Source organism: Schistocerca cancellata, chromosome 2 (assembly GCF_023864275.1).
Source record: "Schistocerca cancellata isolate TAMUIC-IGC-003103 chromosome 2, iqSchCanc2.1, whole genome shotgun sequence".
NCBI classification, from domain to species: Eukaryota; Metazoa; Arthropoda; class Insecta; order Orthoptera; family Acrididae; genus Schistocerca; species Schistocerca cancellata.
The window spans coordinates 1,068,336,248-1,068,350,744 of NC_064627.1; the positions used below are offsets into that span (position 1 = coordinate 1,068,336,248).

General features: G+C 42.1%; 1 protein-coding gene across 1 annotated transcript in view; it reads right to left on the reverse strand.

Moving 5' to 3' along the window:
* The window catches only part of LOC126161033 (dynein beta chain, ciliary-like), a 784,705-nt gene that overhangs the window by 268,868 nt on the left and 501,340 nt on the right, over window positions 1-14,497 (reverse strand). The window lies entirely within an intron of this gene.

Sequence of the window (14,497 nt, forward strand, 5' to 3'; positions counted from 1 at the left end):
ATCTAATGAGAATTTTAAGTGAAATGATATGAAAGAATTTCAGTGGCCTGCTTTCAATAAATCTCAAAATCTTCAACATTCTATTCTGTATAGAACAATATCTTCAAATCAGACCTGCAGATATGTATGACTAGTTTTACAGAAGAACGCAAAGTAGAAGGTCAGGATCATTCTATGTTCTAATATCTAGGCAATTAATTGCCTTAGTTATATCTATAACAATTTTCATAGCTAAAGAAATAATATTTAAAAATGAGAATGCAGACAAGACATAACAACAGATTTTTAAACCTCAGCAACATTTCCCCTAATGCTAAGTCTTGTTAGTAAGTATCTGTCCACAACTGCAAAATTAATGTATGACCAGGAATTATGATGTAACACCTTTGCAAACATTTTAAAAATATGGTAAATTCAAAATAAGTGCATATGGTATCTGATCCTAAACCAAAATGGATTGCAAAGGTGTTTTGTATATTTTGGAACAAACTCATTAAGATGCAGCAGCAAAGAAGAATTTACAAACGAAACAATAAACATGATTCATGTGGCAACAAGTGTCTATGAGGGATCCAGTCCCATATTTAGTGGAATCATAAAGAGGTCAGTGAGTTGCAAGTACAAGGGTGTGCTGAAAAGTAATGCCTCCAAATTTTTAATGTGAAAACTCTTAAAGCTTTTTAAATAAGTCAAATGTTATTAACATTCTGTATCTTTATTCTTCATGTCTACAGATTTATTTCTCACTACAATCACCCTGGCGACAAACACACATTTCTTCCAACGAAAGATCAGTTACTTGATACTGACACTGCAGCATGTTTGACCGTCTTGACAGAGAAACAACCTCACCTCTGCTTGCACTGCTTCATCACTATCAAAGTGAAGGCCTCAAATGTGTTCTTTAAGTTTGGAAGCAGATGAAAATTGGATGGGGCAAAATGGGAACTGTAGGGATGATGATCAATGACAGTGAACCCAAGGTGTTGGATTGTTGCATATGTTGCAGGACCCGTGTGTGGTCTGGCATTGTCATGCTACAGGATAGGGTGCTTCATGTGAGGACTAACTCTTTGAATTCAGAACTTGATTACAGCATGCTGTTTCTCAGGCAATGACACAGTTACGTTACACATCACCATGTTATATGCTAGAATTCAGAGCCCTCTAGTGGCAGAGTTCTGCAAATATGCAGACATAAAGAATGAAGATAACAGAATGTTAATAATGTATATTTTATTTAGAAAGCTTAAAAGTTTTCACATAGAAAATCTGGAGACATTTCTTTCCAGCACGCCCTCATGTATCTCTAAAATGAACTGTGTTATCCAAGAGCAATGTGATCACCTTGGGCTATCTTCACAGATCCAAAACAATTTGGAGTCTGTAACACTCAGGTACAGATATATGTAAGATCATTATAAATGAGGGAAACTAATATGGCATGAAGGGAGAGGGTGAAAAAGAAGAAAAAACAGATACCAGTGGAGAAAATTAACAGGCAAAAAAGAATGTAAGTGGTCAATTATTTATGCCTGAACTTCACAAAAGTACAAAATGTATGCTCTTTCATCTGAATGTACAAAGCATAGTCATTTCCCAATAAATCAGCAAATATGAAATATTCCTGTCAGATTTTGTAAAAGAAGCTCGTGCTTGAGTGACCACTGTTTGATGCTTAAAATCTTTAGAGGGGCCGGGAAAAAAGGACTTAGAAATTTCAGCTACAGAAAGAACTTCACTAAAAACAATAATAATTTGTCTGGACAGGAGCCCAGATGGAAACTTACATATTTCACAACAGATATTAGACAGTGTATTCAGTACACTTAAAGTATGCAGTGACTTTAATATAAATTTTCAGGAAAACTCAAATAAAATGCAAAAAATCTCATTCCGTACTTTCAACATATAACCGACTAGAATTGCAAAAACAACACAAACAACTATTGACCAAATATTTATAAATGCAAATTATAATGACTTCCAGGCTGGAACCACTACTATAGCATAAGTAACCATAATGGACAGTTTACTGCTTCCCACACAATATCCAAAACCACAATGCAACTTGAATTAGTTAAAGAACAACAAATTCTACATGGATAAAATATAGACATCTTCCGACAACTGCTGGCTACAGAAACAAGAAATTCAGTATCTGAGCATGTCAATACATACGAAAAGTGCAACAGATTTATGAATGTTTTTACTAACTGCTGCAAAACTGCATTCACAATGAAACACAGACTAAAGTCTAATAATAAAAACTATATCTCGATAACTGGTGGAATTAAGATCTCAAGCAAAAAAAGAGGAAACTGTATCATCTCTATATGTAAAAGGCAAGGTCCTGAATGACTTGACTCCTCATCACCCACCCTAAACTGCTAATGACAGGAAATTGAAACTTAAGAAGGGATTTTTCAATATTCCAACCTTAATGGGATAAAATTATTATTATTATTATTATTATTATTATTATTATTATTATTATGTCACTATTAAGGGTATTTTGAAGCTAGACCTATGAAAACTGGTACTTGTTTTCTCGGTCAGAAACAAAGAAATACGTGTTTCAGCATTTTGGGAAATTTAATGTTATGGTGATAAAATAGCAGGTGGAAGCTCGTTTTGAAAATGTATCATTATTACAGAACTACTACATATCTATGAACACTGGTATTTGACTTCTCAGTTACAAATAAAAAAAAAAAATACATGTTTCAGTGGTTTTGGAAATTGAACCCTTAAGGGGATAAAATAGATGATGAGAATTTTTTACAAAAATATTTTATTATGAAAGCACTTTTAAAGCTAAATCTACGAAAATTTAAATTTGGCTTCTCAGCTAAGAAATAAAAAATACATGTTTCACTGTTATTGACAATTCAACCTCTATGGGGGTGAAACAGGGAATGAAAGTTTTCATGGAAATATTTCATTGTGCAAGTGCTTTTGAAGCTAAATCTAAGAACATTTGTAGTTGGCTTCTCTTTCAGAAATAAAACATATGCATATCACTGTTTTTGAAACTTCAACTCCTAAGGGGGATGAAATAGGAGATGAAAAGTTTTATGAGAATATTTCATTGCGAAAGTAAGAATATTTAATTTTGAAAGCATTTTTACAGGTGAAATCTTTGAAAATTGGTGATTGGCTTCTCAGTTAGAGATGAAAAAATATATGTTTATTGTTGTGACAGTGCCACGAGATTTAAAAGTGCCGCTACGTCACACACGGCGATAGAGGCGCTCCGCAGCTCGGCTGAGCGCGGGAGCGCCACCTGGCTATGAACGGCGCCGGCCGCATGTCACGGCACGCAGTTGAGTGACAGATACGGAGTTGATAGCATGAAACCCACTATTGTTTCTACGTTTGTATATCCACGCAATTTATTAGTGAATTAAAGGTTATAACACTTTTTGGCGACGAGGTCGGATATTTTTTTTCCAGCGTTGGAGTATTGTGCGTTCGTGTCTGGGCAGACATGGAACAGCTTATGCAAGCACTCATTGAACAACAAACACAGCTGACGGCTGCTATTCAGGCGTTGTCGACGTCGCTTACTCATCGTCTGTCGTCCTCTTCTCCGCCTCCGTTCCCTCCTTACGACGAGGCCGCTGAAGACTGGGAGGATTATGAGAAGCGTTTGTGGCAACACTTCTTGGCTTTCGGCGTTGTCGACGCTCCGATGTGTAAGTCGTTATTTCTATCTTGGATTTCCCCACGGATCTATCAGCTGCTATCTCAGTTAGCACCTCTGCGGGAACCTGCCTCTCTGTCCTTCCAAGAAATGGGTGACTTATTGTCTAACTCTTACCAAAAAAACACCCACATCATTGCCGCCCGCGTGGCGTTCTACCGGTGTTGTAAACAGCCCCATCAATCTTAACGGGCTTGGGCGGCGGAACTACACGGTCTGAGTAGGAAATGTCAGTTTGTCACGGACACTCATCATGAGTCTTATGCTGATTCCATGGTTAGGGATGCTATTCTACGGCTTGCTCCTGATAAAGAAGTTCGGCAACATGCCCTACAACTGCCAAACCCGTCGTTGTCGGAAGTTCTAAGCATCGCTCAATCCTTTGAAGTGTCTCACCCTGCTGGTGCGCAAAAAGACGCATGGTGTAATGTAGGCGCTGTACAGTCAACTTTTGACACAGACAATTTGCCTGTTTCCCAGGAGAACAATGATGTGGCGGTGGTTCACTCATGTAAACGACGTCGCGTTGGGCCGCAACGCTCGCAGCGAAAACAGCAACCACAGAAAGAGGTTCGTTCCGCCCTTCCTTCTTGTCCACGTTGTTTCGTACAGCATGACAGGGCCGCGTGTCCAAAACGTTGGGCCACGTGTAATTCATGTAGGAAAAAAGGCCACATTGCTTCTGTGTGTCAGTCCCCTCACGTTCCTGTCGACAAGGACGACGCATCGGACATGGATGTTAACTGTGTGCTTTCTCAACCAAATAAGTTGTTTGTTACTGTTCGTGTTCTGGATAAAGACATTCGCATGCAAGTGGACACTGGCTCTGCAGTAACTCTCATTAATTCTCGCACGTATTTGGAGTTGGGCTCCCCTCCCTTGTCTCCAGTTACGCGAAATCTGAGAACTTATAATAAACAGAAAATTCCTATCGCTGGCCAGTTTGATGCTTCCATTGCTTACAAGTCTGTTGTTCGGCCCCCTCACGTTTTATGTGGTGGATCATGCGGGCACCGAAAATCTGTTCGGTTATGATGCTTTCCAGTTGTTTGGGTTCTCCATTGATGAAGATGTGCACCTCATATCTGAGGATATTCCGTATCAACAGCTGGATGGATTGTGTTCTGAATTCTCGTCCGTGTTCTCTGCCGGTCTGGGTCATGCCAAGGATTTTGAAGCACACATTACTCTTAAACCTACAGCTCGCCCTAAGTTTTTCTGGGCACGCCCTATTCTGATGGCGTTGCGTGCACCTGTCAAGGCTGAGATCGACAGGTTAACAGCTTCAGGGATTCTCCTTCCTGTTACCTCCAGCGAATGGGCATCGCCAATCGTGGTGGTTTCTAAACCCAACGGGCATCTGCGATTGTGTGGCGATTTTAAAGCCACTGTCAACACTCAGAGCCTCATTGACACTTATCCTCTTCCCCGTCCTGAGGAGTTATTTACCAAGCTCGCTGGGGGCCAGTTCTTTTCCAAACTTGACTTATCGGAGGCGTACCATCAGTTGCCGTTGGATGCGTCTTCCAAGGAATTTCTCGTCATCAACACTCCTTGTGGGTTGTATCAGTACCAGCGGTTACCATTTGGTGTCGCTAGCGTGCCGGCCATTTTTCAGCGGTTTTTGGAACAGCTCACGGCTTCCGTTCCTGGCTGCATCAACTACCTGGATGACATTGTTGTCACGGGGGCGTCCACTGAGGAGCACCTTCGCAATTTGCGTTCATTATTTCGGGTTCTGCATTCGGCTGGGTTGAAGTGCAATCTGGACAAGTCACAGTTCTGTATCTTGGTTTCCACTTGTCCCGTGAAGGTATACGTCCTCTACGTCAGCACGTTGCGGCCATCACCGCTCTCCCCCGGCTGTCTATGGTCAAAGAACTTCAGGCGTTTCTAGGCAAGATTGCTTATTATCACAAATTCATTCCATCCGCGGCGGCGGTGGCTCATCCTCTGCATCAGCTGTTACGCAAAAACGTTCCTTTCTGTTGGTCCGACGAGTGTGAGCAGGCTTTTGTTCGCCTGAAGGCTCATTTGCAGTCGGCGCCTTGTCTTGCCACCTTCCGTCCGGGTCAGCACTTGGTTCTGGCGACTGACGCGTCACAGTATGGCCTAGGGGCTGTTCTCACCCATCGGTATGAGGATGGGTTGGAACGACCCATCGCCTATGCTTCAAAGACCCTCAACGATGCCCAACGGCGTTACTCTCAAATCGAAAAGGAGGCGCTCGCTATCATTTATGCTCTAAAAAAGTTCAGCGTTTTTTGGTATGGTTCTAAGCTTCACCTCATCACCGACCACAAGCTGCTGGTCTCTCTGTTTAGCCCCTCGGCGTCACTTCCGGATAAGGCGGCTCACCGCCTGGAACGTTGGGCCTTATACTTGTCTCGTTTTCACTATGAGATTCACTATCGCCCCACAGCCCAGCACGCCAACGCTGACGCATTGTCGCGTTTGCCGATGGGCCCTGACCCGGTTTTCGATCGCGATGAACTACTCTGTTTCCACATTGACGAGGAAGAACGTCGTGCAGTCGAGGGTTTTCCGCTTACAGGTTCGCAGGTCGCGTCGGCTACTGCGGGGGACCCGGTCCTGCGTCAGGTGATCGGTTTTGTTCAACGGGGTTGGCCGGACAGGACCAAGGGCCAGGCATCGGATCCCCTTCGCAAATACCATGTCTTGCGCCTTCGTCTGTCTGTTCGTGAGGGTGTTGTTCTTTTGGCCACGGATGGCACATCTCCACGGGTCGTGGTGCCAGCTTCTCTTCGCAAAGATGTTCTCAAACTATTGCATGAAGGCCATTGGGGGATTTCTTGGACTAAGTCCCTGGCCCGCAGTCATGTTTATTGGCCTGGTATCGATTCGGACATCTCCCACATGGTCGCTGCGTGTGGTCAGTGTGCTCAACAACTGGCTGCACCCCGTACAATGCCCTCTCCGTGGCCTGATCTGGCGCAGCCATGGGAACAGGTGCACGCTGACTTTGCCGGCCCCTTCCTCGGCACTTATTGGCTACTGTTGATTGACGCCTTCTCGAAGTTTCCGTTTGTGGTTCGATGTCCGTCGCCCACCACTGCGGCGACGACGCTGGCTTTGTCCAAAATCTTTGCGCTAGAAGGTCTTCCATCCACGATTGTCACGGACAACGGCCCTCAGTTCTCTTTGCAGGCCTTCCGTGATTTTTGTACTGGACAAGGGATTCATCATGTTACAGCACCGCCCTTCCATCCCCAATCGAATGGGGAGGTCGAGCGCCTTGTCCGCACTTTCAAAAGCCAGATGAAAAATTTCCTTACTGATTTTTCTACCGATGATGCTCTGTTGCAATTTCTGAGTTCTTATCGCTTCACGCCTCTGGGTGATCGCAGCCCTGCTGAACTCTTGCATGGCCGCCAACCGCGCACTCTACTGCACCTGCTTCACCCTGTCAGGCCTAGTACTGCGTCCCCTTGTGCGGGAAAATACTCTGTGGGCACCGACGTGTGGGCACGAGGGTATGGATCTCGCCCTAAATGGATTCCAGGGGTGGTCAAGGCTCTTCGCGGCCGCCGGCTTTGTGAAATATGTACGGACGACGGCATGGTTGTTCGTCATTACGACCAGATGCGCCCACGAGTGGTGGCCACGCCGGTGTCACCGCCCCTTCTTTCGCCTCCACCAGCCCGAGAAGCCAGTCCTGTCGCTGCTGCCGATCTCCCATGCGTGTCGCTGCAGCCAACATCGCTGCCGCTTCCGAGTACGCCGGAACCGGCCCCAGGCGCGATGCCGCCTTCTCCGGGACGCATCTCGCTGGAGCACACCCCCAAGTCCACGACACCTATGGATGCTGCTCCGGAGTTTTCACCCATCATCTCGTCCAGGAGGCATGTTCCACGCACAAGCTTCCGTCCTGGACATTTTCGACCATATTCTCGTGTTTCTCCGCGGGATCTTCTCGGGGACTCCCAAGAGGCCATGGATGTCTCTGCACTGTCCGTGTCTCCAAGGAAGTGAGTGTCTTTTTTTTCAAGGGGGGGAAAAGTGTTGTGACAGTGCCACGAGATCTAAAAGTGCCGCTATGTCAGTACGCAAACACGGCGATAGAGGCGCTCCGCAGCTCGGCTGAGCACGGGAGCGCCACCTGGCTATGAACGGCGCCGGCCGCATGTCACAGCACGGCAGTTGAGTGACAGATACGGAGTTGATAGCATGAAACCCACTATTGTTTCTACGTTTGTATATCCACACAATTTATTAGTGAATTAAAGGTTATAACATTTATGTTTCACTGTTTTTGGAAATTCAACTTGTAAGCAAGTGAAAAAGGGTCAGACTGATTCACTGACTCACCACTGCCCAGGCCAAACCACTAAGGATAGAAACTTGAAGTTTGGAAAGGGTGTGGATCTTATACTGTAAGCACCATTTAAGAAGGGATTGTTCAAAATTCCACTCCTAAGGGGGTGAAATAGGGAATGAAAGGTTTTTGAAAGCATGTTGCTTTTAGGGGAATTTTGAAGTTAGGACTTGTTTCAGCATTTTTGGGAATTCAACCACTAAGGGAGTAAAATAGTGGATGAAAACTTTCTGAAAATAAATAGTCACTAAAGAACTACTCAAGGACTTATAAGGCTACATTGTGACAATTGGTAGGTGACTTCTAAGTTAAAAATAAAATAAAAAACATGTTTCAGTGTTTCTGGAAATTCAACCCCTAAGGAAGTGCCATAGGATGAGAATTTTTAAGAAAATATTTACAAAAATAATCAATTATTGATAATATAGTGTAAATTGACAGATAAAAAATGTACTCACCAAGTTGTGGCAGGGGTACACATACACAAAAGGGTTTAACAAGCTATTGGAGCCAATGGCTCCTTCTTCTTGCAGAAGAGTTAAAGAGGAAGAAAGAGGGGTGAAGGGATTGGACTGGAGAGGTTTAAGGAAAGTAGTACAGTTCAGACTTTTCTGAACTGTAGCAATTTCCAGCCTGGATGCGACCACTTGGAGTACCAAAAGAGGTATGTCACAACACAGTACACGATATTTAAACCACTAAAGAATGCCCTCTCTCATGTAGACCAGATGCTCAGCTCCTGACCACTTAGCCATTGCAAAGGCAGAATTTAACACCATGCTTAAGGAAGGAATTATTTGTCCATCCAGTATCCCTAGCATCTTGTGCCAAAAAAGGGTGGCCTGTGGCATCCATGGGGGGACTGTTGTGCACACAATTCTCGAACAGTACTAAATCATTAACCAGGGCCTTTATTACTAGATTATAATTACACATTATGTGGTGCAACCAAATTAAGTTCCTTGATTGTGCTAAGGCATTTACTCAGATCCCAATGTGAATGAAGATATACCAAAGACAGCCCTCATCTCCCAGCCTTTTTAAGATATTGGGACCATGGACTGCTATGCAATAATGGAAATGACTCATTGATTTGGTAGTGCAAGGTCTTCCTTTCCATTTGGATGACATTCTTGTTTTTTCATCCACAACGGAGCAGCATAAACAGCACTTAATGGAAGTTTTCAAGTGTTTAGAAGATTATGGTGTAGGGCTGAGCACAACAATTCAGCTTTCTAGGACACCAGATTTCATCAACGAGTTTCTACCACTACTTGAAAAAGGGGAATCTATTTTACAAATTGCTCGAACAAATACTGCTAAAGAACACGCCACTTCCTTGGCTTGCTCTACTTCTACTGCTGACTTCTGCTATGCTCAGCCAAGTTAAAAATACTGTTGACTACAGCACCCACTGGTCCAAAAATCAAGTGTAACTCACAGATTCAGTGGACAGATGCCATGAGCTTTGCCTTCAAAGCAGCAAAACAAAGCATAGCAGATGCACCACTTCTCACTCACTCTGAAGTAGATGCAACCCTCACACTAGTTATTGACGTAAGCCAAATAGCTAACTGTGTGGCACTGCAACAGTTCCATGATGTTGTGTGGAAGCCACTAGCTTCACAGCAGAAGTGGAGTGCATATAACAGAGAAGTTTTTGCTTTATATGAGGATATCAATTACTGTTGTCCACAACTGAAAGCAGTTGTTATTAGTTTTATGGATCACAAAAAACTCACTTATGCATTCTGGCAAAACAATAACAACTGCTCCCTTCACCAACATGGCTAAATGGTGTTTATCATGCAGTTCAGTGTGGACATCAAAGACATTTTGGGAACTGACAACGTAGTAGCTGACTGTCTTTCCCATGTCAGTAGCACCTCAAGCACCATCAATTTAACTCAATCTGCTGAGGCACAAGCATCTGACCAAGGCAAGTAATGATACGGCACTGTTCTCTGTTACAAGTCTGACTTATATTCTCCATCAGTGGAACTAGTTTATGACAAAGTACTGCAACATCCACGGAAGTTTGTAGATGCATAGTCCTTCCAGCTTTCTGATCACAACCATTGTGATTTTGTTCATCAATTGAGGGAAACTGCCCTTGCCAAGCTTTGAGACATGATACGCCTCCCCATTATGTACATTGCCACCTAGAAACATAATCACATGTCATGTCGTACAGATGGAGTCAGACCCTCACTTCACCCACGATACTCAAGTCCACACAGAGTTCCACATCGAGGAGCACGCACTCTGGACATGTTAGTGAATGGGTGGGCTTTGTGGAAGAGACTGGGTGATTTTTTAGGTTAGAGGGTCTCAGGAAACCACAGAAAGGGTGTCCGTCTAAAAGGAGGAGGTAAAACACAGTAAGGTAGTTGTAGAAACAATTGGTATTGTAGTTGTAAATTGTCATAGCTGGTTTGGGAAAGGACCAGAGTTCCAAGCCGTAATAGAAAGCACTGAAGCTCAAATAGTTATAGGTACAGAAAGACGGCTAAAGCCGGAAATAAGTTCAGCTGAAATTTTTTCAAATGATCTAACAGTGTTCAGAAAGGATAAATTAAATACAGTGTGTTGGTGGAGTTTTATTGTTGTCAGAAGTAGTTTGCCTTGTAGTGAAATTGAAATAGTAGTCCCTGTGAAATAGTAATGGTAGAGGTTATACCTGACAATAGAATTAAACTATTAATTGGATCATTTTACCGAACCTCTAGCTCTGAAGATATAGTTGCTGAAAAGTTCAAAGAAAACTTGAGTCTCATTTCAAATAGGTACCTCACTCATATAATTATACCAGTGGTGACTTCAATCTAAACTCGATATGCTGGAAAAATCATACGTTTAAAGCTGGCAGCAGGCATAAAATGTCATCCGAAATTGTACTGAATGCTTTCACAGAAAATTATTTTGAACAATTAGTTCATGAGCCCACTCGACATGTAAATGGTTGCAAAAGCATGCTTAACCTCTTAGCAACAAATAATCCTGGACAAATAGTGAGTATTGTGACGAATAAAGAGATTAGCGACCACAAGGCAGTTGCTGCTAGACTGAATATCATAAAACCCACAACCATCATAAAGACATGCTAAGTACACCTATTTAAAAAAGCTGATAACAGCACTCTTAATGCCTTTTTAAGAAACAGTCTCCACTCATTCCGATCTGATCATGTAAGAGCAGAAAAGATGTGGAATGATTTCAAAGAAATAGTATCAACAGCAATTGAGAGATACATACCATATAAATTAGTAAGTGATGGTACTGATCCCCCATGGTACATAAAATGGATCAGATCGCTGTTGCAGAAGCACCAAAAAAAGAATGTCAAATTTAAAAGAACACAAAATCCCTAAGATGGCAGTGTTTTACAGAAGTTCAAAATATAGGGCATAATTCAATGTGAGATACTTTTAATAATTTCCACAATGAAACACTGTCTCAGAATCTGGCAGAAAACCCAAAGAGATTCTGGTAATACATAAAGCACACCAATGGCAAGATGCGGTCAATACCTTCACTGAGTGATAACAACAGTGAGGTCACTGATGATAGTGGCACTAAAGCGGAGTTATTAAACACGGGTTTCTGAAACTCCTTCACCAAAGAAGACGAAGTAAATATTCCTGAATTCCACTCAAGAACAACTGCGAAGATGAGAAACATACAAGTACATATCCTTGGTGTAGCAAAGCAGCTTAAATCACTTAATAAAGGCAAGTCCTCCGGTCCAGATTGTATGCCACTCAGGTTCGTTTCAGAGTGTCTAGCAATTATATACAACCACTCGCTCGCGGAAAGTTCTGTACCTAAAGAGTGGAAAATTGCTCAATTCACACCAATACCCAAAAAGAGCAACAGGACTAATCCACTGGATTACAGGCCCATATCACTAAAGTCGATTTGCAGTAGAGTTTTGGAACATATACTGTATTCAAACATTATGAATTACCCTGAAGAAAATGATTTATTGACACATAGTCAGCACGAATTCAGGAAATATCGTTCTTGTGAAACACTCATGAAGCAATGAGTACTATCGACAGGGGATGTCAAACTGATTCCATATTTTTAGATTTCCAGAAGGCTTTTGACACTGTTCCTCACAAGCATCTTCTAATCAAACTGCATGCCTATGGAATATCGCCTCAGTTGTACGACTGGATTAGTGATTTCCTGTCAGAAAGGTCACAGTTCATTGTAATAGATGGAAAGTCATTGAGTAAAACAGAAGTAATATCTGGCGTTCCCCAAGGAAGTGTTACAGGCCCTCTATTGTTCCTGATCTATATTAATGACATAGGAGACAATCTGAGTAGCCCTCTTAGATTATTTGCAGATGATGCTGTCATTTACCACCTTGTAAAGCTGTCAGATGATCAAAACGAATTGCAAAATGATTTAGATAAGATATCTGTGTGGTGCGAAAAGTGGCAATTGGCCCTGAATAAAGGAAAGCGTGAAGTTATTCACATGAGTACTAAAAGAAATCTGCTAAATTTTGACTATGCGATAAGTCGCACAAATGTGAAGGCTGTAAATTCAACTAATTACTTAGAGGTTACAATTACAAGTAACCTAAATTGGAACGATCATGTAGATAATGTTGTCGGTAGAGCAAATCAAAGACTGCAATTCATTGGCAGTACACTCAGAAGGTGCAGCAGATCTACTAAAGAGACTGCTTACACCACGCTTGTCCATCATATTCTGGAATATTGCTGTGCAGTGTGCGATCCGCATCAGGTGGGACTGACAGATGACATCAAAAGAGTTCAAAGAAGGTCAGCTCATTTTGTATTATTGTGAAATAGTGGAGATAGTGCCACAGACATGATACATGAATTGGAGTGGCAATCATTAAAACAAAGGCGTTTTTCACTGCAACGGGATCTTCTCATGAAATTTCAATCACCAGTTTTCTCCTCCGATTGTGAAAACATTCTGTTGGAACATACCTATATAGGGAGAAATGATCATCACAATAAAATAAGAGAAATCAGGGCTCACACAGAAAAATTTAAGTGCTCGTTTTTCCCCCATGCCGTTTGAGAGTGGAACAGTAGAGACAGCTTCAAGGTGGTTCATTGAACCCTCTGCCAGACACTTAGTTATGAATAGCAGACTAATCATGTAGATGTAGATGCAGAATGACAAGCCCTCTGTTGTCTCAACCAAACTTGCGTATGTTTTCCAGGAAGTACTACCAATGATCAGGACAATGCATGCATTTCCCAGTAATTTCCTGGACGGCTCTCCGCTTTCTACAAGGGGACTAGTGTAGCGACCGAACTCTCCTGGTGCAGTGTCGTGCTGGTCAAGTGTAGACCATATGCTTAATGTGCTTATTCTTAGTCTTGTAGTCAGAGATATATTCCTGTTGAGTTACTTGGTTATGGACTAAATAACATATAGATTTAGACTTGTTTCTCAGGGAAGATTCTACATATTGTAAACTTTCTCCAGGCAACTACATATTAATACTTCCCATTTCCGCACAAAGCAATAAAGTTTCGTTTGTTTCTTGTTTGAGAGTTTACATTCATATGACAGTCAGGCTAGAGCTTGACAAAATAAATTTAAAGGCCAGAGGATGGCAAAGCAGCTGGCTCGACAAGGCAAATGTAATAGCAACACTAATGTATCACTTTCAGAAAATCCTCCTCATGGTGATATAAGCTTTAATGAGACTATAAGACTCGTCACTCTTTGTAATAATGGGAAGAAACACACAAAATTTACTATGTTTTAAAATAAAATGAATAGATACAGTTTATTGAAGTTCTGTTAATTCAAAATACAACATGTTAATTAATGGAAAGGAAAGAAAACTACGGTTCAATGTCTTGTCGAAGCCAAAGCTATTATAGATCATAATCACATGACTCATATGCTTTGGTTGGCCAAGGATGAGGAATGAAATTGACCATGCTCTTCTCCTAGGAACAATTGTGGTATTTTAATTGAGTTACTTAAGAAAATCAGGGAAAAATCTAAATCTGGATTGCCAGATGGGGTTTTAAACCACAATCCTCCAGAATATGAAAGCAACGTCTTAACTGCTATAACAGCTCACTCAATTGTTAAATAACATTTAATACTGGACTTTCATTCCTTTGGAAAATAAAGTATGGAATAATGATAATATTAGGGAAAGACTCGACTGCTATACATCATGTTGAGGAGACACTGAGTTGCAGACAGGCGCAACAAAAAGATTCTATACATATGAAGTTTTGGATACAAGATCGACTTCAAAAGAAAACACAAACACTACTCACACACATTACCATTGCCTCTGGTCCCTGAGGCTATACTGCACATAGCAACAGTACCTGATGGAAAAGCAGTATGTGGGTGATAGGGGTAAGGAGAAAGCTGTGACAGGGAAGGGGAGCAGTATAGAGGTGTGGGAAGGTGTAGTGTTGCTTGTGGGAGCA